Below are 24,038 nucleotides of genomic sequence, written 5' to 3' on the forward strand. Positions count from 1 at the left end.
TTCTTTTTGCATAGTGTCTTTCACATCTCAAAATTCTCATGATAATTTACAACCAATTAATTACACTTGAAGAGTACTTTGGCACAACTATTTTCTGGGAAACCAGAGAGAATACTGGGGTTTGGCAAAACAGGAGAGGAGGCAATGTATCATGAGTTTCAATCATATTTCTAAGGCAATAAGTAAGTCCTTGTATTTCAATATCTTTGTATGGGAGTCTGGCAGTCACTTGAAATGTTAATTACTGCAAGCTGCTTCCTCAAGCTGCGGAGAATACTCATTATGGTCTATTGTGAAGAAGGTTGTTTCAAAGACATTGATATGTGAATGTTTACTGGCCCCATTGTTCTTTGACAGGGAAATATCACACAGTTCATCCAATGTGTTTGGAACAGATTTTGTTTTCATCAGTAAGGAGGCAAGTCCCTTCAATTGGACATCATTTTTTAAAGAATGTTTGATTGACAGCTCCCTTTAGCTTCTAGAGATTTTTAATCTTCATTATTCTCATAAATCTTCAAAGGATTTTGAAAGTAATACTTGGGATGATTTATTCTAATTCAGTAGTCTTTCTGAAGGTTGACAACAAACTGCCTCATGAAGTTGTAGCCAGGGAGTTTACCTTGGGTTCAGTTGTTCGTTGGGTATTCGTACAGAAGCTCGAATACTTTCAGTATTTTGAGGACGAATTTTGACATTTGTTATTTCTGTTGGCCTCCTTTTGCCTTTGGTACTGTTGTTGCCAACTGCAATTTGGTCAGATTGTATGAGCCCAGTGTAGCGCACAATGACTTACGAGAGAGACGAATAGAGATGAAGTCGATGAGGCTTTATTAAGCGTGACTTGTTCCCAGCAGTTCAGCAACAGACTGGAGCTGCGGGGAGAAGCCCAGGTACTTATACTCCGCCTTCAGGGCGGAGCTAGGGATCAACAGCCAACCAGGACCCGGGATCTGTCAGCCAATAGCATCACGGCTTCACAGTCCCACATGACCCCTAATGCATACTACCACATTCACCCCTTGTTAAAAATGAACCCAGCGGGGTGGTGCTTCGCATGGTGGTAGGGGTTTACAAGGCTGGTCCTGGGAGGAGAAAATTTTTGGCATGTCCTTTCAATGCTCTACACTTTGCCCTACATTGGGCTATGTACAGGGTTTGTGAACTATTTACAATATTCGTAAGAGGAAAAGAACATTCTCGTTAAAGTCCACAACATTCTTGTGTTACACCGATGCCACGAGTCGAGCGGGCAGTCTGGTCTTCCTTGTCGATCGCCTCAGCCCCGGTGGTGGTGCAGGTGCTTGTTCCCGCGTTGTCGTCTCTGGGAGCTTTTCGGTGTCTGCTTCTGTTTCACTCCTGGTCGGACATGGGAGGAGGACCGATCCTCCCGGGAAGGGGGCGGTCGCGGGGTGCGCCGGTGGCAGGGAGGGGGTGATCGGTGTCGGGGGGGGGTGTGCGTGTTGCCGGCGGGCGCCAGGTCTTGCAGGGAGAGTGTGTCCTGTCGGCCGTCGGGGTAGGCGTACTGCGGGTTCGCGTGGAAGAGATGAACCCTCTCGACCAACGGGTCCGACTTGTGCACCCGCACATGTTTCCGGAGCAAGATGGGTCCTGGGGCCGTCAGCCAGGTCGGCAGCGACGTTCCGGAGGAGGACTTCCTGGGGAAGACAAGGAGGCGCTCATGAGGCGTTTGGTTAGTGGTGGTACACAGCAGCGACCGGATGGAGTGGAGAGCGTCCGGGAGGACCTCCTGCCACTGTGAAACTGGGAGATCCCTGGACCGTAGGGCCAGTAGGACGGTCTTCCAGACCGTGCCGTTCTCCCTCTCTACTTGCCCGTTCCCCCGGGGGTCGTCCTGCTCGAGGCTATGCCCTTGCTGAGCAGGAACTGGCGCAGCTCGTCACTCATGAAGGAGGACCCCCTGTCGCTATGGATATATGCGGGGCAACCGAACAGTGTGAATATAGTGCGAAGGGCTTTAATAACTGTGGCCGCTGTCATGTCGGGGCAGGGGATGGCGAAAGGGAAACAGGAGTACTCGTCCACCACGTTCAGGAAGTATGTGTTTCGATCGGTGGAGGGGAGGGGCCCTTTGAAATCCAGACTGAGACGTTCAAAGGGGCGGGAAGCCTTGATCAGGTGCGCTCTATCTGGCCTGAAAAAATGCGGTTTGCACTCAGCGCAGATGTGGCAGTTCCTGGTGACAGTACGGACCTCCTCCACGGAGTAGGGGAGGTTGCGGGACTTTATAAAATGGTAGAACCGGGTGACCCCCGGGTGGCAGAGGTCCTCGTGGAGGGTTTGGAGACGGTCTATTTGTGCGTTGGCACATGTGCCGCGGGATAGGGCATCGGACGGCTCGTTCAGCTTTCCGGGACGGTACAAGATCTCGTAGTTGAAGGTGGAGAGCTCGATCCTCCACCTTAAGATCTTGTCATTTTTAATTTTGCCCGCTGTGCATTATCGAACATGAAAGCTACCGACCGTTGGTCAGTGAGGAGAGTGAATCTCCTGCCGGCCAGGTAATGCCTCCAATGTTACGCAGCCGGGGGTGGAACGGGTTTGCAATCCGGGGTGAGGTTTGCAAACAAGGATGGCGGTTCAACTTTGAGGGTTGCGAGGCCGCAGATAGTGAGTGGGGGTATTGGGCCGCCGAATTGAAACGTTAGGCTCTGCAGGTTGCACTGGAAATCTAATCCCAGTAATGTGGGCGCGCAGAGTTGGGGAAGGACGTAGAGCCTGTAGTTTTTAAACTCTCTTCCTTGCACCGTTAGGGTCACTATGCAGAACCCTTTGATCTCTATGGAGTGGGATCCTGCAGCTAGGGAAATCTTTTGCGTACTGGGACGGATGGTCAAAAAACAGCGTCTTACCGTGTCGGGGTGGATGAAGCTTTCGGTGCTCCCGGAGTGGATCAGGCATGGTGCCTCATGTCCGTTGATCAGCACCGTTGTTGTCGTCGTTTGGAGCGTCCGGGGCCGTGCTTGATCCAGCGTCACCGAGGCCAGATGTGGTCGTAGTGTCTCAGCATCTTCTTCGGACCCGGTGGAGCCGTCGATGCTGAGGTCCATTGTTGTCAAGATGGCGGCACCCATGAATCGCACGCGGCCGGGGGTTGACAAAATGGCCACCCCCACGGATCGCACATGGTCGGGGGTGGACAAAATGGCCACCCCCATGCATCGCACATGGCTGGGGGGTCACAAGGTGGCGGCGCCCATCCTCCCCTCGTGGTGGCCGGGACCCAAAATGGCGGCGCACGTGAGTCGCACATGGGGCGTTGGGGGGGGGGGGGGTTGGGGAGCGTTTGGGATGCGCTGGACCCTTTCTTCTCCGGGGACAGCGGCGACCCCCCGGGACCGGCACACAGCCGCGAAATGGCCCTTTTTCCCGCAGCTCTTGCAAGTTGCTGCGCGGGCCGGGCAGCGCTGCCGGGGGTGTTTCGCCTGCCCGCAGAAATAGCAGCGGACCTCCCCGGGATGGTCTGGCGTCTTAACCGCGCAAGCCTGTGAGGGAGGGGGGGGAAGGGGGTTTGTTGCAACGGGGGTCCACGGAGCCCAAGGGGCTGCCGCGCGGTCGGGGCCGTAGGCGCGGGCGTTTTGCGAGGCTCCATCTAGGGAAGCTGCAATGGCCCGTGCCTCTGAGAGTCCTAGCGACTCTTTTTCTAAAAGTCTTTGGCGGATTTGGGGAGAGTTCATACCTGCCACAAACGCATCGCGAATTAACATGTCCATGTGTTCCGTCGCGTTTACCGGCAGGCAGCCGCAGCCCCGTCCCAAAATTAGCAGCGCGGCGTAGAACTCTTCTAGCGACTCTCCGGGACTTTGCCGTCTCGTTGCGAGTTGGTAGCGTGCGTAGACCTGGTTCACTGGACGAACGTAGATGCTCTTTAGTGCTGCGAGCGCCGTCGGGAAATCCTCTGCGTCTTCTATAAGAGGGTAAATTTCCGGGCTTACCCTTGAGTGCAGGACCTGTAGTTTCTGGTCTTCTGTGATCCGGCCGGGGGCCGTTCGGAGGTAGCCTTCGAAACAAGTCTGCCAGTGCTTAAAAACTGCTGCTGCGTTCACTGCATGGGGGCTGATCCGCAGGCATTCCGGGGTGATCCTGAGCTCCATAGTCCTTAATAAATTGTAGCGCACAATGACTTACGAGAGAGACGAATAGAGATGAAGTCGATGAGGCTTTATTAAGCGTGACTTGTTCCCAGCAGTTCAGCAACAGACTGGAGCTGCGGGGAGAAGCCCAGGTTCTTATACTCCGCCTTCAGGGCGGAGCTAGGGATCAACAGCCAACCAGGACCCGGGATCTGTCAGCCAATAGCATCACGGCTTCACAGTCCCACATGACCCCTAATGCATACTACCACACCCAGTAAATGGCTAATAAATTTCTGACATGAGAGGCCAAAGAGCCTTTTGCTGTGCTGTAAAACTCTATGACTCGAGTATCCACAAACTGAATCACTTCACCATTGCTGACCAGGCCTTCACCTGTCTGGGCTCCTAATTCTGGTATTCCTTCCCAAAACCTTTTGTGTCTCTCGACCTCTCTTTCTTCTTTTAAGATATTCCATGGAACCTATTTCTTTGACCATGTTCGTGGTAATCCATCCTGATATTTCCTGATTGTCTCAGTATCATATTTCTTTACAAATTCCCCCATGAAGCACCCTGGGGCATTTTACTGTATTGAAGGCACCATATAAATGCAAATTTTCTATATTTTGTAAAATACTCTGGGCAGGATTCTCCAGCCTGGGACACCCAGAATGCATTACCCAATGGGACAGAGTATTGGGCGTCAGAGGTAAATTGAGCACTGATCCAAACGTGGTGCTCCTGCCTACACCTCCTCTAACAGACCCACCTTTCACCCCCAACAGGGACCCCCGTCACAGGGGAACCCTCAAAAAGGGACCCCTGTGATAGCGGTACCACCCACAGGGGCACCTCTAATAGGCGGACATGGCATAGGGACCCCTATAATACAGGCCCCCCCGATGCCCAGAGGGACCTCTCTTATAGGGGGACCCCTGCAGGGACTTTTGAAATAGGGAGACCCACACAAAGGGACCCCTGTAATAGGGAGACCCCCACATGGTTCCCTGTAATAGGAGGAGCCCCTGCAAGGAACCCTATAATAGGGGACAGGGACCCCTGTAATAGGGAACCCTCCCCCATGGACCCCTGTAATAGGGTGACCCCCCACAGGGACCCCTCTAATAGGGTGATCGCACAGGGACCCCTCAAATAGGGGAATCCCACAGCGACCCCTGTATTAGGGGGACCCCTGTAATAGGGAGACCCTCCACAGGGGCCCTGTATTAGGGGGACCCCCAGGGACCCCGGTAATAGGGAATTGCCCCACAGGGATGCAATCCTAAAGGAACCCACTCCACAGATGCCTCCCTTCACACAGACCCTCCAAGACCCCTCTTCCCCCATCAAGAAAAGCGACCCATGTCTGGACCTAGTGAGTACTCCAGACATGGGCAATGGGAAGCATGATATTTGTAATACTTACCTTGCAGCTCCACGTGTCCCATTCCACCAACGGAGAGCAGCTGATTTACTTATATCCATTAGCTGCAAGCCATTCATAGTCTTCGAGTAGTGGTCTGTGATTGACAGCTTCTACAAACCATCTGAAGCTTTTATCCATTCATATCCCTTCACGGTTCAGTGGCCTAAGTGGTGAAACCCCAATGTTTGTAAACATTGACCACATCAAAGAGATGTTAGTGCATTCCAAGCACTAAGTGCATTCCAATCACTCAAGTGTGTGATTCACTTACCTCTCCTTGATGTGGGTACCATTTTCAAAGATTGGGGTTTCACCATTTAGGCGAACTATGAAAGTGTATGGATGGATCAAAGCTGCAGATGATTTGTAGAAGCTGTCAATCACAGACTACCATTCAAAAGCGATGAATAGACTGCACTTTAGCTTCCAGACAAGGGTCCCTTCTCTTGGGGGGAGGGGGGGCGGTCTGTGTGTAGGGAGATCTGTGGAGGGAATTCCTATAGGCAGGGGATCCTTTGAGGTCCCTGCCCTATTACAGGGGTCCCTATGGGGCATCTCCTTATTACAGGGGTTTATGGGTAGGTCCCCCTATTACAGGGGTTACTGGATGGTCCCCTATTGCAGGAGTACCTGTGGGCGGGTCCCCTGATTACAAGTGTTCCTATGGGGGTGGTCTCCCTATTACATGAGTCCCTGTGAGGGGGCTCCCTATTACAGTGACTCCTGGTGACATCATTCAAGTCAGGCTCGTGAGTGACTTAGAGGGGAACCTCCAGGTGGTGGGATTCCCAGGTATCTGCTGCCCTTGTCCTTCTAGATGGTAGCGGTCTTGGGTTTGGAAGGTGCTGTCTAAGGAACCTTGGTTAGTTACTGCAGTACAAATTGTAGATGGTAGAAAAGGCTGGCACTGTTCGTTGGTGGTGGAGGGTTTGAATGTTTGTGGAAGGAGGAGCAATCAAGCGGGCTGCTTTGTCCTGAATGGTGTCAAGCTTCTTGAGTGTTGTTGGAGCTGCACTCATCCAGGTAAGTGGAGAGTATTCCATTATACTCCTGACTTGTGATTTGTAGATGGTGGACAAGCTGTGTGGGGTCAGGGGATGAGTTAGTCACCATAGGAGTCCTAGCCTTTGACCTGCCCTGGTAGCCACAGTATTAATGTGGCTAGTCCAGTTCAGTTTCTAATCAATGGTAACCCCCAGGATGTTAATTTTGGAGGTTTCAGTGATGGTAATGCCATTGAATGTCAAGGGGCGATGGTTAGATCCTCTCTTGTAGGAGATGATCATTGTCTAGCACTTCTGTGATGCGAATGTAACTTGCGCCTTGAGGGGGGTCCCCCTATTACAGGGATCCCTTGGGGGGGGGTTGGGTCACCCTCATACCCTCAGGGGGTAGGGGGTGGCCATGACCTCCCCACCCCCAATGCACAACAACGCTCCAACCTCGAATTGCCTGGGTGCCCCCCTACCCCCAGGCAATTCGAGGTTGGAGCGTTGTTGTGCATTGGGGGTGGGGAAGTCGTTGCCGATTTGCAATGTGAAGAGGGTGGTCGGCCATGGGACCCAATAGCGGGATTCCCTGGGAATCCCTGATATTCCATGCCATGCATACATTTATGCATGGTGTGGAACACTGAATTACATCCCACTTTACAACCGAGAGAGAATTGGCAGGAGAACCTTCGATGGGATTCTCTGTTGCCCGATGCTGATATTGTAATTGGCAATGGGGCAGAAAATCCACTCCGACGCCCAAATCGGGGTCGGCACCGGTTTGACGCTGGTCAGCTATGCTCCGCCCCCTCGGAAGTGGCATAGCCGCTTCATGCACCCCACGTCGTTGTAAAGGCATTGGCGTGCCATCGGCAGGCCCTCCCGTGATGCTCCGCGTCTGAAGGGCCGGCTTCCTGAGCAAGTGGGTGAGGTGTGTCTGAGCGGTCGGGAACCCGGCGTGGCGGCTGCGGACTGCGGCCAGCACCGCCACACTCAGCTGGCCTCTGTGCCACTGGCCGGGGAGGAGGGGAGGGGTCTGCGAGGGCTGGGAGGGCTAGTGGGGGGTAGCCAGGTGGGGGGGTCTGCGGGGTCGGGAATGGCACCATGTTGTATAGCGCAACCGCTGCAGGTCATCGTCGTAAACATGCGCGGCCAGGGACCCGGCCGTTCTCTGGCCGTTTTCGGTGCAGGAGCCGGGAGGTTCACCCGGTGCCGCTGCTACCTCTCACCGGTCCCGGAATCGGTGAGGGTCCGGCGCCAATTTTGGCATTGTAAAAAGCCCTCGAATTCTCCGTTTGAGGCTGCACTTAGCTGCAGATTCCCGGCTTAGGTCACTGTCAATGCAGAGTCTGCACGTTCTTCCCATGTCTGCGTGGGTTTCCTCCGGGTGTTCCGGTTTCCTCCCATAGTCCAAAGGTTTGCAGGTTAGTGGATTGGCCAGGCTGAATTGCCCTTTGTGTCCAAAAAGGTTCGGTGGGTTTATGGGTTACGGGGATAGGGTGGAGGTGTGGGCTTAAGTAGGGTGTTCTTTCCAGGCGCCTGTGCAGACTCAATGGGCTGAATGGCCTCTTACTGCAGTGTACATTCTATGCTTTCTTGACTCTGACCTGCTGTTGTAACCATAATATTTAAATGGTGTCATGTCAGTTTCTGGGCAATGGTAACTCCCAGGATGTTGAAATGGTTACTGTGTTTCTTTTATTGTTTATTGTCTGCATCCAAAGCAACCACTCTTCATATAATCATGTAGCAGATACAAGTAGAGCTATACATTTGAAGGGTTTTTTTCTGAATAAAAATCCCAGGCCTAAAACTTTGTCAGGGTCCTGGTTTGGGTGTATGGTTAACTCTTTTGGGGGATATCTTATTTTGCTCTTCATTCCCAACCCTGAACCATTTTCCTCTAGCCTGTTTGTGGGTCAGGAATGCCAGGTGTGTGTCATGATATGCAAACATGCAGCTAATGAACACATAGAATAGGACACGACCAATGAGCAGTCAGGACACTCAGGGGTGGTATCTCACTATAAAAGGGATGAGGCACTCACACCCCATCTCTTTCCACAGACCAACATCTACAGAGTGAGACAGGGTGTGTCCTCAGCATCACACCCCAGCACATGGCTTAGAGCAAGGCTGGTTCAGTTAGACTGAGTTACTATATTTAGATTAGCAGAGAGTCAAACTCATTGAGAACTGTGCTAATAGTTCAATAAAACACATTGAACTCACTTCAAAGTCTGGAGCATCTTTTACTCAAAACTGCATCAAGTGGCAACTTGTGTTATTCCAAATTACATAACACAACATGATATCAGGAGTCTGTTCAATCTAGTTAGTTCAACTCAGCAAGATCCGTGACGACCAGAAAATTTATACCAGCACAATGGAACAGATTCAAGCTCCTCACCAGCTCAGGACCTTCGGCAATCTCTGTGCCAACTGGCGGACATTCAAGCAGAAATTTCAGCTTTATGTCAAAGCATCAGACCTCAATGGTGCGTCTGATGCACGGAAGATAGCTCTTTTCCTCACCACAGCGGGTGATCACACCTTGGAAATATTCAACTCCTTTCACTTCGCTGAAGACCAGGACAAGATAACGTTTCAGACCATCCTGAACAAGTTTGACAGCCACTGTGAGGTGGACACCAACAAAATCTTCGAGCGCTACATATTCCAGCAACGATTGCAAGGTAAAGACGAATCCTTCAACTCATATTTAACTAACCTTAAACTGCTAGCACAATCCTGCAACTTCGGTGATATCACTGACTCCATGATCAGAGACCAAATCGTTTTTGGAGTTCACTCTGATCCTCTGAGAGAGCAGTTGCTGAAGGTCAAGCATATGACCCTGCCAGTCGCGATTGAAACATGCACAGTGCATGAGGATGCTGAAAATCACTATTCCCAGTACAAAACAGCAGAAAATGATAAACTAGCCTCCCATGAGGCGGAGAGTGTGCAGGCCATCTCCCGGATGCAGCGCCCCAACATTGACAAAAGCGGCCATTTTGCACGCTCTTCCCTGGGCCCGATGCATGCGCGATGCAAACGGGATAACGAAGCGGCTGAAACCCGCACCGCGCAGGTGCAGACGCCTGAGAACCGCACTGCGCATGTGCAACGACGCACGGAGTGTCAGGACGCCGACGTCATGACATGTTCGAACTGTGACACCGGCCATTTAAAGAAACACTGCCCTGCAAGAGGCAGACGCTGTTTAAACTGCAGGAAGCCAGGCCACGATTCAGCCCTGTGCAGATCTGCACCACCAGTCAGGAGCCAGCGCTCCCAATTCCGATGATGGCGCATCCGGAGTGTGCAACAACGCGTATAGAATTCTGATCCCGGCAGTGCAATGGATCCAGATGATGAATGCCTGGACAACGCCTACCGTATGGGCATTATTACAACGTGTGAATATGCCACACCAGACTCATCGCAAGTCTAATCAATCCTAGCTGTGGATTCTGAGGACGAATGGCGAGCAGTGATGAAGGTCAACCACTGCCCCATCCAGTTCAAGCTGGTCACAGGTGCCTCTGCCAACCTCCTCTCACAGGCAGACCTCAGACGCATTAAGAAGCCCCCCACGGTCCTTCCAGCTGCCTGCAAGTTCCTGGATTACAACGGAATGCCATCACGGCACTGGGATCCTGCCATCTGCACGTATCCAACCGACACACACAAGCACGCTTACGCTTTGAAATTGTTAAGCCGGACAGGGCATCCCTACTAGGTGCGCACGCCTGCAAGCAGCTGAATCTCATTCAAAGGGTTTACACCACAACATCCTCCCATGTGGATCTTGAGGCCGGCATTGACGACATCCTCGCCCAGTATCTAGATATGTTCAACGGATGGGCACGCTGTCATATCGATAAAAGAGTCTGCTATGACCTGATGCCAAGCCAGTGGTCCATGCACCACGACGTGTCCCTGCTCCACTGAGAGAGCACCTGAAGGTACAGCTCAAGGATCTTCAGCAAAGACGCATCATATCCAAGGTCACCGAACCGACTGACTGGGTCAGCTCGATGGTGTGCGGAAAGAAGCCTTCGGGGGACCTGCGCATCTGCATTGATCCCAAGGATCTCAATAAGAATATCATGCGGGAACACTACCCCATCCCGAAGTGGGAGGAACTCACGAGTGAGATGGCACGCACGCGCTTCTTCACCAAATTGGATGCATCACAGGGATTTTGGCAAATCCAGCTGGAAGAACCCAGCAGAAGGCTCTGCACCTTCAACACGTCTTTTGGCAGATACTGCTACAATCGCATGCCATTTGGCATCATCTCGGCATCGGAGATATTCCATATGATCATGGAGCAGATGATGGAAGGCATTGAAGGGCTTTGTGTGTACATGGACGACATCATCATATGGTCCACGACCTCTGAAGAACATGCGTCCCGTCTCCAGAAGGTACTCCGCCGTGTACATTCCAACGGCCTAAAGTTAAACAGGTCCAAATGTTGTTTTGGCACATCGACACTCAAGTTCCTAGGCGACCAGATCTCACAGCATGGTGTGCGCCCGGACAGAGCCAAAATCAAGGCCATCGAGGCGATGAAGGTCCCTGAGGACAAAAAGGCGGTGCTGCGCTTCTTGGGTATGGTCAATTTTCTGGGCAAGTTCATTCCAAACATGGCCACACACACCATGGCCCTACGCAACCTGGTGAAAAAGTCAACTGCCTTTGAGTGGAAGGCGGCACACCAGACAGAGTGGCTGAAAGCCAAGCTCACCACTGCACCAGTCCTGGCATTCTTCGACCCGGACCGGGAGACAAAGATATCCACAGATGCGAGTCAGGATGGCATCGGTGCGGTGTTGCGAGATGACACATCATCCTGGGCACCAGTAGCCTACGCATCAAGGGCGATGACGGCCACTGAAACCAGATATGCTCAGATTGAGAAGGAGTGCTTGGGTCTTCTCACCGGCATCCTCAAATTTCATGATTATGTCTATGGCCTGCCGACATTCACTGTCGAGACAGATCATAGACCTCTGGTATGGATTATCTGAGGAGCTATGGGCTGGCATCAGAGGTGAGTGTTGGGGGGGCTTTTATACACTTGAGGACTATAATGCCGTATTAGAGAACCAAGTTGGGCTTCTAACTTGTTTGCGCACCGACACTGGGTTAATGGCTCGCAGATGGCACTGCAAACAGGACTCCTGGGCATAAAGACAAAAATGGTGTGTGAAGTCACACGTGAGTTGGTTACGCTGTTTCTCAGCCATGAAAGTGCACAGGTCGAGTTTCCCGCGCCTCGAGAAAGATTCGGCTTCTGGTGTCAACAATATATTTTCTATAAAATCTATATTTTCTATCCAATTTGGTTCACGCTGCAAAGGTATTTAGGGGGCGATTCTCCGAGCCCCGCCTTGGGCTGGAGAATCGCCGCAACCACGCCACGACGCCGGCGCGTGATTCTCCGAGGTGCGGAGAATCAGCGCATTTGCGCCGGCACATTTGGCGCGGCACCGGCCAATTCTCCGGCCCGGATGGCCCGAGCGGCCGTGCCGATACGACAGAATCCCGCCGGCGCCGTTCACCCCTGGTCGCTGCCGGTGGGAACTCTGCGGGAACGGTCGTGGGGTGGCCTGTGGGGGTTGGGAGGGGGGCTCCTTTCCCGGGAGGGGCCTCCGATGGGGTCTGGCCCGCGATCGGGGCCCACCGATCGGTGGGCCGGCCTATCCCCCCCCGGGCCTACTTTGTGGCGCGGCCGGCCCCTGAACACCGACTCCATCTTGAGTCAAACTCCACTTGGCGCCGCAAAAGGAGGCTGGAGCGGCGTGAACCACTCCAGTGCCGTGCTGACCCCCTGTGGGGGACAGAATTGTACGTAACCTGGCCCAGTTCGCGCCATCGTGAAACGCGACGCCGTTCACGACGCCGTGAACTCTTGGGCCCAATATTGAAGAATCGCCCCCCCAATAAATAAGAAAACAGACATGGTTATATTCATGCACCTGCACACATACACCCCCCTTAAACAGATGCATCGTGAAAATAAAGAGCACCCTTCTCCCATTCCTTCCATTGTTAGTGGAGGTTTAATTATTTATCTGCTCAGTCGGCATCAAAAACCTTAAAAGAACATTTGTTCTGTTTCCGTGAAATACCTTAATATTTCTTACAGATTATTTTACTGGAGATGTGCATCCCTCTTAAACCTCTGCGTATCAGGCTTCTGAGCCATCCTTTTCATCTGGGTCCTGGTGAGCAAAATCTCTTGAGATCTGCTTTAAAACGAAAGTGATTGCAAATATTCAAAGACAGTGCCTGGTCTCTTTGCAAGGCTGTGCTCGTTTTTATGGGGTCAAACCGGTGCTGTTAACTTTCAGCACGAGTAGAGTCTCCACTGTATTTTGCACTATGTTGAAAATATTGCATTTGAAGCTTGCCCCACCAACAAAACTGGCCAAGCCTTGGATTAAATTTATCATCATTATACATTTCTGCAAATTGTGTCTCCGAGGTGTCTCTAATTCCAAGCTGCTTATTTTAAGTGCAAGGACAATAATAGGCATATTGTAACATTTTTTGAGAGTCATTTTACTACTTCACAAAGAAAATGACGACAGCACACCAATGTAACTAGTATGGTTTTGTATAGTTGGTTTTGTCATGTTCAGTTATTTAAAATCACGTCATTCCCAGCTTGTGGACGAGATACTGAGGAATTTTTTTTGTACTCAACCCAAATTCAACTGTTTTAATTTACACTGCACCAAATTAAAACTCTTAAACATATCAAGGAATATGTATTCTTTTAAAACCGGCTTTCTAAATTGCCGGATTGTATTGACCCATGACAGATATTATGTTCACTAATATGGAAATGTTTTGACCATTAGCTCTCAAATGTACCACTATTGTGAGCGCAATGTGTGCCTGAACTGTTGATTTCACCCAAAGCAGAACTCTAACTGAATCAGTACTAGTTAATAGTGTGCACTTTAAGAAGCAACCCGGTATAAGGAGATATAATAATATATTTGATACACAGCATTGAGGCTGCTTAAACCTACACAACACACGTTGCTTGAAAATACTGGCATTTTGTCATTTTTAACCTCTGCCTTTGTAGAAATATAGAGTGAATTGATTTTATTACGTTTGCTCAACTGAGTTTACACATCCCTTCTTGGTTCTTGCTATTCAGAATTCCAATCATTTCCACCGATGCATTTTGAAATTATGACTCAAAGTGAGCATGAAAAATTATCATTTTAATTTAGAAATCCAAAATGTTATCGGCAATTTGTGAATTCTGGCTGCATGCTGTACTTCGATTAAAAATGAGATCAATGTGCACATGTATAGAAAAAAAGCCAGATTTAGCCAGTAGAGGGCTCAGATTTGAAACAAGGGAACTCTGTCTGGTAGGTTTCTGTGAGCTGATTTGAAAAGGTCAGTTATGAAAAGACATCTTCGGTTAACAATTATTGCTGTAACTCACTCGAGGAAATCACAAAACAAATGAATTAATGATTGAGAAAAACACTTTTGAGTGTTCCATACAAAATTGTCAGGTAAATTCACCTGACAAAGGGAAATTGCTTTGACTTTTTGGGGGGCTTCTCTACTGGTTGCTCAGCAGAAGATTCCATCTCATGACTCAGTATGAACTTTTTTTCTCGGCTTTTAATTATAACAAAGAGCAGTTTATTAGATTTAAATATGATCATGTGTGCCATGATGCAATTGCTCCAATCTGACGCTCCCCAGTATATCAATGTGATGGAGTGTTGTGTGAGATGCTGCAGAACCGCATCCCTTGAATCCTACAGTGTTTACTGTTTTGAAGTTACGAAAAGATTTTTCAAAATCTGTACAGGATAACACAGGGGACTTTGCAAGTCATGAAAAATAAAGTCACATAGAGACTGAAGGAACAAGAACTGTTTTCTTCTGTGGTCATTAAAATAACCCTCGGCTTCAATGCACGTGAAAAAAAAGTTACACATTTTTGCAGAACAACGCAAAACTCATTAAGCGGCAGAATGGAGGATCACACCAGTTATGTCATTGAATGTGATTTATTTGTTCATGTGATATGGAAGTGTGCGTGTGTGTGTGTAAATGTGTGTTCAGATGAGTTTTGAAAAAAAGATTTTTATTCTCCTTTTTCAGATTTCCCCCCAGATTTGCACCCACCAACAAATTACAATAAGCAGTAATGAATATAATGTCAATCCCCATATTGACAACAACAATCCCATCCTCCCACCAACCCCCAAACAACTACCTGCATGTTAACATAAACAAATAACAAAAAGGAATCAGGAATCACCCATAGTCAGCTTTAGCACATACAGTCCACCTCCCCCCAACCCTCCCAGCCCCCCCCCCCCCCAACTAATGTTCGATGTTATCCAATTCTTGAAAGTGCATAATGAATAACGCCCATGAATTGTAGAACCTCTCCATCCCTCCCCTCAGTTCAAACTTAACCTTCTCAAGACTCAAGAATTCCAGCAGGTCCACCCGCCACGCCAGGGCACAGGGTGGAGAGGCTGCCCTCCAACCCATCAGGATCCGCCATCGGGCGGTCAACGAGGCGAAGGCTACAACATCTGCCTCCACACCCATTTCCAACCCCGGCTGGTCCGACACCCCGAATATGGCCTCCCGAGGGCCTGGGTCCAGTTTCACATGCACCACTTTATAGATTACCCTAAAATTCTCCTTCCAGTAATCCTCCAGCTTTGCACAGGACCAAAACATATGAATATGATTTGCATCCCCCCCCCCACCCCCCCAATGTTCACACACATCTTCTACACCCCCTCAAAGTGAGGGCTTAAGTGGGTCGGTTCAGACTCGATGGGCTGCATGGCCTCCTTCTGCTCTGTATGTTCTATGTTCTAAAAAAAAAAAGAGCCGGCTCATCCTCGCCCTTGTGAGGTGTGCTCTATATACCACCTTCAGCTGTATCAGCTCCAACCTCGCGCACGAGGTGGAGGCGCTCACTCTACGGAACACCTCACACCAGAGTCCCTCCTCCATACCCTTTCTCAGCTCTTCCTCCCTCTTTGCTTTGATCCCTTCTAGTGGTGCCTTCTCCTCTTCCAAAATAGCCCCGTAAACCGCCCCCTGTCGTCAGCACCTCCTCCAGCAATGTGGAGGCCGGCTCCACCGGGAAGCTCTGTATCTTCTTCCTGGCAAAATTCCGAACCTGCAGTGTTCATATAAGTTAAGGTTTTTTTATAACAATGGGATGAATATCCCTTGTTCCTTCAATCTTAATAACTGCACCGCACCCCAGCTGAGAACATTCCTAATTGGATCACATCCTTCAATGTGCCAGTTTACTAAATCTCATTGAAAGTATTTCCCAAACAAACTCACCCAATAAAATCCCCACCTGCAACTTTTTCAACAGTTATGTATTTAATCTGCATGAATCAGAATTACTGCCTGACCTTAAAAAATAAAGGCAGTGTTGCATGTTGCATTACCCCCGCGTAAACTAAGTGTTGAAAGGAACAGGAAAGCGGTGTGTCAGTGTATTACTTAGAAAAATGCTTTTTTCTTTTCTAATGTATCCGCAGTCTCAGAATAAGAAAGATTCTTAAACTATACACGGTGCTGGCAACCTATTACAGCTATTGAGTGTGGGGCTTTATTGTTGCAAGGAATGTGGATGATGGCCTCAGTTGCTGTTCCAGTAGTGGCCTGTGGTGTATGCTAACCACTGCTGGAATAATTTGTGTATTGTTTGAAGTTGAGTAAAACTGCATCATCACTTGTTGAAATACAATAAGTGTCTTGATCTGACAATCTTTCTGAAGGTTTAAAGAAGTGCAGCAGCCGAAGTAACTCACGCACCAGGGGAGATCATTGCTTAGAATTTAGATTGATGAACCTCATCAGCAATTGTAAAAAAGATTCTGCGAATCAGGTTGTGGGCCATTGACAATTGCAGAAATGTAATTACAAGCCATGTTTTCTTTATAAGAAGAGAAAAATTACTATGCACAGAATAGCAGTAATAGCTTAGAGATTTTGCAGAGGGAACTGCTTTTATTAACATTGACACATAACCTATTGGTAAAAGGCACTGTCAGTGTTTGCTTTCAAAATCCTCTTCCTCCGACATGCTAGTACATTAGTTATCACAAAATGAGATGAGTGCACTTTATCAACATCATCTTTGCCCTAGCAGGAAATTGTTATATTGCAGGAAAAAACAGAGTAATCAAACTGCCAGCATAGTAAAATAAATTACACTGTCGCGTGTGCCAATAACCATGCTGGTTTAAAACAGGACTCTACAGTGCAAACCAATTTAATGCACTGTGGCAAATAACATCTTCAACGTTTTGAAAGTTTAGTGACATTTAATTAAGTGCATATTCACATCAATAATGCTTTCTGTGACACAAGTGTGGTGAGTTGTAAAAATGTCACCATTACGTGGGTCAAAGAATCTGTTATGTATTCTCATACCGGAATAAACATTTAAAAGCCCACAGATGTAAAACAGCTTTTTTACATTTTCACGTTTTAAATTGTGTTCAGACACGACTGCCTACATTCAAGTATCTTTGACAAAACTGGTATTAAGCAATTTTATTACAAAGTAAAATATTATGTAAGATGTAAATGCTCTTTACATCAAATTGTTTGTTTTCTGGTGGTTTTGGTGTAATTTATTAAACTGGATAGGAAATAGTTAAATTAAATTAATGGAATAACTGCTGAAACATTTGTACATGAACATGTGGGTTAACATGTTACTGGCAGAGAGATTGATGTTCATGTCAAAATAAAGCAGGCTTGTGCTTTAACATAATGCTTCTGACAATGTGAAACTACACGCAGCTATTTGGATTTTCTAATCCTGATCTCTGTTAGGGAATCCAGTTAAGAACAGCCGAAGACCTTGCTGCGGGTCCATGTGATTCATGTGCTAATTGTGTAGGTGCTTCGGGAAATGCGGTTGAGAAGCACTGTACTTCCTGATTAGTGCCAGTGAACAGACACACAGCGCACAGTGTATAGCAGTTAAGTGGCTGGTCCCAGCTGAGAAAATGGTTCCATTATATCCCAGCTGCATAGACAATCCATAAGGGCCTGTTATGCCTGGTTGATCAGTGTAGTTGAGGCAGTGACTTGCTGTGAGACTGAACCTCTATTTGCTGTAACAGAAAAGTGGAAAGGAAACTGATGCTCTTTCCCATTTAGTTCGGTAAGTACAGAGACATATTTTGATATGGATTCAGCGTTGTATAAACTGGATGTGCTGTTCTGCTGAGATGCTTAAAGGTGCAGCTTGCGACTGATGGAAATCAGTTAAGTGTGTGGTGTCTGTGTTTAAGAAATGATGTATGTGTTTATGTTAACTCAACAGTACCTGCAAATACAAGCCTTAGTTACTGTAAATGCTTTCTATTTGCTGTATCCATGAAATAATGCTCCATGTGTTATTGCTATCTGAATAGCATTTGATTTGCTTCGGATTTCTACTTCCTAAGTCTTCAATGACAGATTATTTTATTGACAAATCATGTGGATTTGAAGACAAAAGGATGAAGAGAAAGTACTCTTTATTTTTAGCAGTCATAATTCTCACAGGCAGGAACAGATCCAGGCAAGTGGGTAAAGGTATTTAGGACTGGTCTTTATTTCAGGAGTTGCCTGTGTGGTGCTGTTAAGCATCTCGCAACATCCTAAAATTAAGACATCTTCAGTGGGATAGTCTTACAAAGGGTATGGATCTCCTCAAATTGTAAATGAATATTCAGAGCCTTTCCTTCCAAGGCTGTTGTAATTAAACTGGCTCGGTAATGGATCTCAGAAAGGAAACATTCATGCAACGTGCAATCTGAGAGATGCTATGTATACTAACAAAAGGTATGTATTTATCAAGAATACTTATTTTAACGAGATCCCATCGTCTCACGGATTACTTTTGTTAAAATTAAGTATTTCAGTACGCATTTACAAATAGCCAAGTTGTTTTCTTTCATTTGAAATCCCAGTGAAAGCGTTGTTATTACTGTGAGAGTGCAGATTTATAGCAAACCTTCCTCTTCAGATGTTAAATTCACTGAAGAACAGAAGCACCATTTAACCACCACGCAAAATATATATTCTTTTCAAACTCTGATGATAGACTTTGAATTTTCTTGCGTGAATCCAAACACGTAACATGAGGAGGCCAACAGACTTCCACCAGCTCTTTCAAAATATAACCCAAAACTCCAAATGAGATATGGGTATCTTACTTTAAGTTTATCGAGGATAATTCTTTCAAGCTGAGATAAATTATGATATTTGACAGTGTGCCAAATCAGAATAGATTAGAAATCCGGTTTTTAATACAAATGCTTAGTGAAGTAATTTGCTGCTCATTGCTGACCTTGTGGTGTTGGTCAGTTGTTGTTTTGAACATATTTAATTGCCCAATAATTTACTACACGAGCAATATATTACTGTTCTCTAACCCTTGCATCATAAATATGCGATTTCTCAATTTAATATATGGATAGATATTTCTGGTGCTCTGTTTTACTTGCTTTTTCTCAAAGAGTATTGTGCGTGTGTATTTTTAAAATTTTATATATATGTATATATAGAGTATATGTGTTAATCTATTTAGGGTTTGCAGATAATTATCTATTGACGTGTAACTTTACAACATTTGTTTGCAAATTGTAAACATGGGAAACTTGTAGATAGTACCAAAGGTTTTTTTTTAATATAAAATTGATGCGTTGTTTTATTGGCACTCAAAACGAAAATAGGACAAACAACTGGAAATCATAAAGGCATGGTGTTGGCATAGTAATGTCCGGTAATACATTGTAACAAGCTTTTATGGTGAACATGTTAATGAACGCAATGATGTGATAACATTAGCTCAGATTTTAAAGTAAGAATAATAGTAAGACTGTTGGCACTCGCCATTATTAAGGCATAAAATCGGAGAGCAATGTCTGTTGGCTAAACATATAGGGTACAGTAGCACAGTGGTTAGCATTGTTGCTTCACAGCGCCAGGGACCCGGTTCAATTCCCGGCTTGGGTCACTGTGCGGAGTCCGCACGTTCTCCCCATGTCTGCGTGGGTTTCCTCCTGGTGCTCCAGTTTCCTCCCACAAGTCCCGATAGACGTGCTTGTTAGGTGAATTGGACATTCTGAAATCTCCTTCAGTGTACCCGAGCAGGTGACCAGGGGATTTTCACAGTAACTTCATTGCAATGTTAATGTAAGCCTACCTGTGACAGTAATAAAGGTTATTACCGGCCGCGTCCCACCACAATCAGGGCAGGGCATGGTCGGTCGGTCTTGGGAGAGGCCGCCCACAGGATTCCTGATGGCCGTTACGCCTCGCAAATTCTAAGCAGATTTAACACAATGGGCGATGCCCAGTCTTACACGGCTAACTGAATTTAAGCACCCACTTAGCCTGCTAATGCCAGATCAATTGGCCACCCAGCATCTATTGGCCTCGCCAGGGAGATCCCAGCCAGGTGCTGTTCTATATTGGTCTCCACAAACGGGAGGATCTCCAAGGTGATCAGAGACCCCCAGGTAGTCAGCCTCTGGGCTAGGATACCAATCTCGCATTGTGCCCACGCTGAGGATCGGGCCCGGGTGTGCCCTACCCGTATGAGGTGAGCACGGGGAGGCCCCCGAGGACCACCCAACAGGTGCGTTAGGGGGAATCTAAGGGTTGCATCGGGGGTTTGAGAGATTAGGGAACCATTTACCAACGGCTTCCTGATTTCTTCCTGCACTGAGGAGCTCCGCTGCAGGAAATTAAGCTAAGTGCGGCCTTGGGGGACGTTCCCCGCTGGGGTACGGAAACGATGTAGCGCCGGGAATGACCTCGCTATTCCTGCCCAGAAAGGACTCTGTTCTATTTTGGTTTGATCTCGCCCATTGGGTGGAATCTTGTGCTTTCCCAGTAGCAATGAAGCAAGATGAGTAAGGGAATTTAATTGAGCATGAGGTCAAAAGCCAGCTTCCCGATGGCAGGAATCGCATTCCATAGCTCATACAAGAATACATTTAAGTTAATGTTGCATGTTAAATGACAGACAGCTAAAACATCAAATCAAACTTATTTGATGTTAACCCAAACCAATTAGAATTACATCGGGGTATAGCTAGATGGCTAAAGTCTGATATGATTTGGTATAGCCGTGATAGTTCGTCTGGCCATTTTTATCCGGATCATTCTTTATTCTTTGATCTAATCTATTCGCTGTCTCTATCTTTCATACTTTCACTTTCTAACTCTAACTCTTGAAGTAAATGCAAGCTGTTTTGGCGTAAGCAAGAAAATCATTTCTGTATTATTTGAAAGTTGAATTGTCTACAAAATTGCTTCTCTTTGAGTCCTTTTGCTAGCTGGACTTATTAGAGAATAAGATTTAAATGATTCTCAATTGTAATCAATAGAGACAAATAAAACGATTCTTATTTGCACCTAAGAAGTGTTAACTCAAATTTCTACTGAGTTTTAGTGTTCGCAAGTGCCACTAAATCTGCATGGTAGACCTCTACAGTCGGGAGTATGACAGAAGGAGGGAGAGAGGCAAAAGTTAGCGTATCCTCGTATCCAACCATCCAACCCCAATTGCAAATCAGCCTCAATTCTGCTCCAACTTCTCGTCCAGAGCGGAATATTCTGCCTCATGCATTTCAGGAAATTGATGTCAGAGATAACTTGCTCTTGCTGCTTTATAAACTTGACTGCATTGGTGTTCCCTCAAGAGACATTGCATTAAAACAATGAAGATAGGAGAAACTGTTGCCATTGGAGGAAAGATCGAGAACCAAAGGACAAAGATTTTAGGTAATTAACAAAAGAAATAATAGCAATGTTAGGAAAATAATGTAATGCAGCAAGTGATTAGAATCTGAAGCACACTACCTGAGAGTGTGGTGGAGGCAGGTTCAGTCGAGACATTCAAGAAGGAATTGAGTTATTTGGAAAATAAGAATGTGTGAGGCTAAAGGTGGTGGTCTGTTCCTTGTTAAAGGACGCTTCAGAGAGCTGGCACAGACACAATGAGCCAAATAACCTCCTTCTGTGCTCAAAATTCTGTGAGCCTGTAAAACACATCAAGGGCATGAAGTTGCATTACTTGTCCACAAGTTGCCCACTGAAAGCACCAGAAAATATTAATGCTGGCGTACTCAAGTGTAGGTAAACCTTTTCACAAGCATACATTCATTTACCTTCCGTTTCTAAACATGGTGGGAGTTGAAATTGTCTTTACTTTTCTTTGCCTCATTTTTATCTTTCTTTCCATCATCATCCCATCTTTCTTTTTCTTTGTTAATTTCACACCGTGTTCAAGATTAAACATTTTATTACTCATTCTAATTATTACCTCCTGGTTTAGACTCTGAGGAGGGAATTTCAACAATTAAAAAAAGGGGTATTTGAATCATGTAAATAAAAATCACAAACCCAATTACAATTCTCAAATTTCTGTGTTTAAATTGAGGTGTGACAGGAGGCAGACTGGTCAATTAAATATTTTAAGCCGGCTGTGTTTATGATTGCAATGCACCTATGACCCACCATATCTTCTGTACCTTCAGTCTCCTTCTCCTTCTCCCACTCTAGTTTCTTTACCTCACAGTGGTCATTTCCCCCAACTGTAATCTCTTCTCCTCCCCCCCCCCCAATTCTCTTCCCCTCCACTCTGAACACTTTCTCTTCCTCCACTCTAATCCCTCCCCCCACTTTGATTTCTCTCATCCCCACTCCGATCTCTTTCAGCCCCCACTCCGACCCCGATCACCTCCCTCTCCAATCTCTTTAACCCCCCTGTTACAATCTCTTTCACTCCCCACTCCAATCTCGTCCCCCCTACCCCAATTTCTTCCCACCCCCACTCTGATCTTTTTCTCCTACTCTGGGGCGGGATTCTCTTCTCCCCACTCTCTTTTTTACTCTCTTACCTTACTCTCTTATCCTCCCTCTTCCTCCATTCTCTTCATCCCCACTCTCTTCATCCCCTTCTCTTCCACCCATTTTCTTCCTGCCCGCCCCATTTTCCCCACCCCTTCCCCTTGACCTTTTTCCCCCACCCTCTTTCCACCACCCTGTTTCCCCCACCGACTTTCCCCTCCCCTCTTTCACCTTCTCTTTTTCTTCTTTCTTTCATCTGCCCACATTTCCCCTGCCCTCTTTTCCCACTGCTCATTTGTGTTGAGAAGCAGCCATAGTCTGAGTGGCTAGCAGTGCCGTCTCTAGTTCCGTTTTTTCCCTCATCACCAATATTGTAGTAAATGATGAAAAGATGAGTCAACAGTAGTTTATTTCCTACTCACAGCTAGGAAATATAGCAACCAAGCAGCAGTCCAAGTCCCAGCCAGCTCATATTTGGGCCTGCTTTTATCTCGGGCAATTAATGAGCTTGCTATTGGGCCTCTGCCCCTCAGAGGCGGAGCTCGTACTCCAAAAACCCCATGGGACAATCAGTCGGATCTTCCCGTGGGTCTCATGGGAGTTATATCTCCACTCTATCTCCCACCCCACCCCTTAGCAAAAAACATCCATTGTGTCACTGACTGAATTGAGTGCCGGAATTGTTAATTTCGAGCTATCATGGATTTCAAGCATGACAAGAAGTTTACATAGCTTTAATTATTTATGTTCTTGTTAGATTTGTTTATCCTTTCCTTTTCCCTTTGCTTCCCTATTAAAGGAAAGTATGATAATTTTTCTCATGTAGCTCGGATCTTATTCATCACGGAGCACTGAGAACAAATGCGAATGGGCTATCCACCATGGGATTTGGTGTGGGGAGAATGTCAGCACCTTATTCGAGTCATTGAATAGTAATTGAAAGTGAGAACCCTGGGCGGGATTCTCCACGCCCGCGCCGAAGTGGCCGCGCCGTCGTGAACCTCGACGGCGTTCACGACGGCGCGGAACGGCCCCGGTCCTGACCGATTCAGGCCCTGACAATGGGCCAGTATCGGGGCTGCGTCATCTACCCGCGCCAGGCCTTGTCGCCCGCATAAAAGCGGCGCTGCATAGATGACGCGGCCGGCGCCGCATAACGGACGTCATCCACGCATGCGCGGTTGCCGTCCGCTCTAAGTCCGTCCCGCAATAAGATGGCGGACGGATCTTGCGGGGCCGCGGAAGGAAGGAGGTCCTCCTTCAGAGAGGATGGCCCGACGATCGGTGGGCACCGATCGCGGGCCACTCCACATTTAAGGTACCCCCCGGTGCAGGATCCCCCCTCGCCCCCCCACAGGCCGCCCCCCCCAATGTTCAGGCACCGCCCACGACTGTAGCGACCAGGTGTGGACGGCGCTGGGGGGAACCCGCCGTTTTGGCCTGGCCGCTCGGCCCATCCGGGCCTCAGAATAGCGGGGGTGCCGGAGAATCGCCATTTTCGGTGTCTCCGGCGATTCTCCGGCCCGCAAAACTTGACCGGGCCGTTCCCGCCGCTTCAGAGAATCGCGGGAGGGCGTCGGACCGGCGTCCCCAAAAATTTTGGCGGCCCAGGCGATT

The 24,038-nt window shown here is 47.8% G+C and overlaps 1 protein-coding gene across 26 annotated transcripts in view; it reads left to right on the top strand.

Moving 5' to 3' along the window:
* LOC140388298 (contactin-4-like) overlaps positions 1–24,038 on the top strand; it is a 3,617,424-nt gene that overhangs the window by 1,536,461 nt on the left and 2,056,925 nt on the right. Inside the window, exon 1 of one of the 26 annotated variants that reach the window (XM_072472214.1) lies at positions 17,515–17,736. The exons of 24 other annotated variants lie outside the window; for them this stretch is intronic. The gene's annotated coding sequence lies outside the window, so the exon portion shown is untranslated. Of the gene's footprint in view, positions 1–17,514; positions 17,737–18,326; positions 18,402–24,038 lie in introns of those variants that run through there. One more of the 26 variants, XM_072472217.1, reaches the window with a different exon arrangement.

Source organism: Scyliorhinus torazame, chromosome 13, assembly GCF_047496885.1.
Source record: "Scyliorhinus torazame isolate Kashiwa2021f chromosome 13, sScyTor2.1, whole genome shotgun sequence".
NCBI classification, from domain to species: domain Eukaryota; kingdom Metazoa; phylum Chordata; class Chondrichthyes; order Carcharhiniformes; family Scyliorhinidae; genus Scyliorhinus; species Scyliorhinus torazame.